The sequence below is a fragment of the Merops nubicus genome, unplaced genomic scaffold (genome assembly GCF_000691845.1).
Source record: "Merops nubicus isolate BGI_N331 unplaced genomic scaffold, ASM69184v1 scaffold47269, whole genome shotgun sequence".
Lineage (NCBI taxonomy): Eukaryota > Metazoa > Chordata > Aves > Coraciiformes > Meropidae > Merops > Merops nubicus.
The window spans coordinates 1957-6092 of NW_008632604.1; positions in this window are offsets into that span (position 1 = coordinate 1957).

A 4136-nucleotide genomic window follows, 5' to 3' on the forward strand; every position below is an offset into this window, starting at 1 on the left:
TATTTGAACAAGGTGCCAAAACACATCTGGTTTGTTTTTGGTAGGAGAAGAGAAGAACGTGTGGGTTTGGATGCCTTTAGAGCATGTATTTGTACCTGTGCCTGATGTGGCAATAGGTTTTGAAAAAAGTGTTCTCTTACATACAGGAGGGTTGGAACCAGGAAAATATGTGGGAGTGATTAAAGTGGGATGTTGTAGTAGTACAAAAGAAAAACGTTGGCATGCAGAAATGTTGAAAAGTAGTAAGGGACTGAGGAAAAGGGAGGGGACTGATACTTTGCTGAAGGTGCTTTTAGGTACTTGTTAAGTACTTTGTATGAAACCAACAAATGTTTTGCAACTTCTTGTTTAAGAGGGTGGTATTTCATATACTAATTAATGAGATTGTTCTGAGTGTATAATGTGTTGAGAGCTTCTGTTCTCAAGAGTTGTAAAACAGCCAGGGGAAATGAAGAGGGTGATCTTAGAAGTAAGTAATGAGAGGACCTGGTATGGAATTCAAATTATTTCAGCCAAGTTCTTTAAGTGGTGACTTCACTGTGCTTTAGTCTGTGAAGATCTACATATACCTGTGTAGCTGCATAAAGGGGTGACTGCTTCTCTGAGAGCAGGAGCCATGCTGAGAATATAAGACTTTCTTCATCTTTGTTATGGTCTTACAAGTGCAAACCACTTTTCTAGCTGAGATGTTACTTGTCTTTTCAATGATATGTTGTATATCAGAAATCAGTGACAGCAATGCTGCTGCTCAGGCTTCAGCGCCTGTGTGGGTCTCTTACAAATTGTCTGTTTGGGTATCTGTTTGGCCATCAGTCTACTTTGTTTGCTCAGAAACAATTAAGACCACCCTACAAAGACAGTTCATTGGATTTTCTTCATCTAATGCTGTTCCATACTAAATGAACTGCATAGTAGGTTATGAACAGTATGCAACTTTTTAGTTAATGTTATTATATCATTACTTAGTTAATACTTGCAAATGCTTAAGTTTTAGCAATAAAAGAAAAGTAAAGAAAAAACGATGTTAAAATTCATTGTTTTGAGTAAAATGCCCTGGTGTATTTCAAAGACAAGCTTGGAACAGGAAAGATGCTCGAGTTCCAGCTCTGTTACCTTGAGATCTCAGAAAGACAGTAGGCATGTGGATTTGCTGAGGGTTGCATAACACCACAGGCACAGCCAACTCGGCTTGGAGAATGCAGCCGGGTAAACAACAGTTGATAGGAAGCATCATGAGTATTCAGAAATAGTGCAGTACATTTTATTTGCATTTTCAAATATGATGGGATAGACTACATAGCTCATCTGTGTACAGCAGAGTGCTGTTCTGGCTCTCCTGGTCAAGTTTGTGCAGTACCAACACAAAATGGGTACAGAGTGGCAGTTGTCGTGCTCAGCAACTTTCTGTACCACTGCTGGGTTGATAGCTTTATGATGGTGTTTGGACTGTGACAATGACCTGATGGTGTCCATGGAGTGTAGGAGCTGTTGCGGTGATCTCAGCAGAAGGAAATGACAACTTCACTTATCTGCAAGGTCACCAAAATTTGTGATAGAATACTCTTGTATTTATGATCTTTGCTGCATAATCTTGAACTACTGGTCTTGTCCAGTGAAGAAGGGTCTCGGAATTTCCCTTCTAGTTGCTATTATGTGGAGTTTGAGTCTTTGATCTGTTTTCCAACAGTGCAATGATGTACAGAAGGTACTGTGTGGAGAAAACCTAAGAGCTCCCTACCTGGTCCTTCTATCATACATGACAGTTTAAGGGAAGCAGAATTATGCTGTATTTGGCATAGCATCTTTTCCCTGCAGTTTAAGAACCTGAATGCTGTTGTGCACTGACAACTTTTACACTGTGCTGAGCAACGTATTCAGGCGACTGCAGCTTTGATATTTGACTGGAAGTCAAAGACAGAATGTATAGATTAAGCTCTCTGAATCAGTGTCTTTCAACTGGAAAACCTAGTTACTGGACTCTTTCATTTTGTGATTATAAGAAGATTCAGAGTGGGAGGGGCATCAGAAGTTCATCTCGTCCAAAAGTTCTACATAGCCTGCCTTGAGAGGTGATCACAGGGAATTTTTTTTGACTGTTTTGTATTGGTTGCCCCTGTCACATCCCATGGCTTGCCCCAGACAGTATCTGTAGGAGTGTTCTTGTTCATCTTTTGGATGTGTTCTAATGGAATTTTCTTTAATGAATAAGGGAAATGTTGTCGACTAGATAAGCACTAGAAGACTGGATGTTTGGGAAGTTCTTCCCTTTTCCCTCAGGTGTTGGTATCTGTATAGATGTTTCCAGAGGACAGATGGTACTCTGTGACAACTTGCAGTTATTTGCATTCTGATCAAGGGGGAGAGCGTTTGATGTAATTGTTTGCACTGACACTTGCATTATTTTCACTTAATAATTTTATAGAATTGAAGCAATGCAGTTACTTCTTTCTTTTTCCCCAAAGAATTCCCTGTACTGTTTGAGTGCTGAAAGTACTTCAAACTAATCCAGTGACTGAGAATCTTAACTTCTGAAGCCATACTGCTTTTCTGGAGTACAATTTCCCCCACTTTTTTTACTTGGCATTGAAGCCTGTTCTCCTTTTTGACTAAAATGCAGTGGCTGTTTGTTATTTTATACTAGCAAAATAGATGCATATTTGCTCCAGAGGGTTGCTCTGGTTCAGACTACCCAGCTCATAACTTCTGCATTCTTGCTGAAGATCGGTGAGAAGTGTATTAGAACAGCCCAAAGGTTGCACAGCTTCAAACAGAGTAGTTTGAGAACTGGGGGTTAATGACTCCCCCTCAGGTAATTTCAGAAAGGAAAAAGCGTGGCCCTATTTTTTTGCTCAAGATATTCTGTGATCTGCTGGAATAGTCCTCCCCTTGTGTTTGGGTCTTTTAACCTTATTTTCTTTTTATATTCTGCAACTGCTGAGGGCTAATACATTTGCAGCACAGTGTGTTCCAAAGCGTGCAGAACCTGGCCCTGTCTGCAGCCAGCTGTCTGTTCCAAATGGAGACATCCGTTGTGCCCTGTGTGTAATTTTTAAATCTTATCTCATAAAAATTAAACTCTAAATCTAAAAATTGCCTACCAAAACCTAATAAAACCAGCCTTGATACTGTTTTGTTCAAAGACCATTTTGAAAATGGGAAGATGAGGGTTGTCTGATGTGCTGCCTTGCTGTGAGACTTGGATATTTGGCCTGTATTGTCCCATTCCTTTTTTTTTTTATTGTTGTTTTATAGCCATGAGCCTTTTAAGCAGCGAATTTTTATTGTGCCAAATTTCCACTTGTCACAAAATAATCTGACCATTTAATAGGATGATGTATGATGTTGCATTAACAGGGTCCTGCTCCCTTTAACTACTGTTATTTATGTTTTATGTGACTGAGGGAGAAAAGTATTATTTTGTTGACAAAGAGCAAAAGCTTTTTGTGTTCTGGTCAGTGAGTAGTATCTGGTGGCATGCTCAGAGTGGATGCTTCTTTGTTCACTGCTAAGAGATTGCCTCTGAACTCTCATCAGAAGGTAAAATTTGTAATCAAAGGCAAGTAAATATCTGCTGAATTTAACATTCAACATGTGATTTGGATATCATTGGTATTTATTTTTCTAGTTTTGGATGGTTTGGATGAATTAATTAAAACTTCTGTTTGCTTTCTTCAGGGAAAAGGTATCTGCAGTATACCTCTTAAAAAAACCAAAACCCTTTCATTTCCAGCACAGAGCCTGTTTGTAAGAAAAAATGCAGCAAAATAGATCTGACAAAGTGTGTAAATGGCAAGGTCATATCTTCCAGCAAGAGACAAGTGAGATATTTGCAGCTAGACTTTTTGAATACAGACTTCTTTTCAACTGCTGTTGAAAAAAAACACTTAGCAATAGTACAGACCATGATAGAAAAGACAGAAAGCAGGACCGACAACTACGCCGTGATTTAAAAAACAAAACCCTGCAATTCCTTGGCCGCCCACATGCTGTGACTTAAAAGGATTTTTTTTCTTGTTTACTTTCAGTAAAAATAAGCATGGGAAAGGAGAACTTTCCTGTAAATGGGAAAGAGAAATACTGATGTAGAGGAAAGGCAAGCTGCTTTTTTTTTCATCCTGAAATATTTTGCTAGGGAA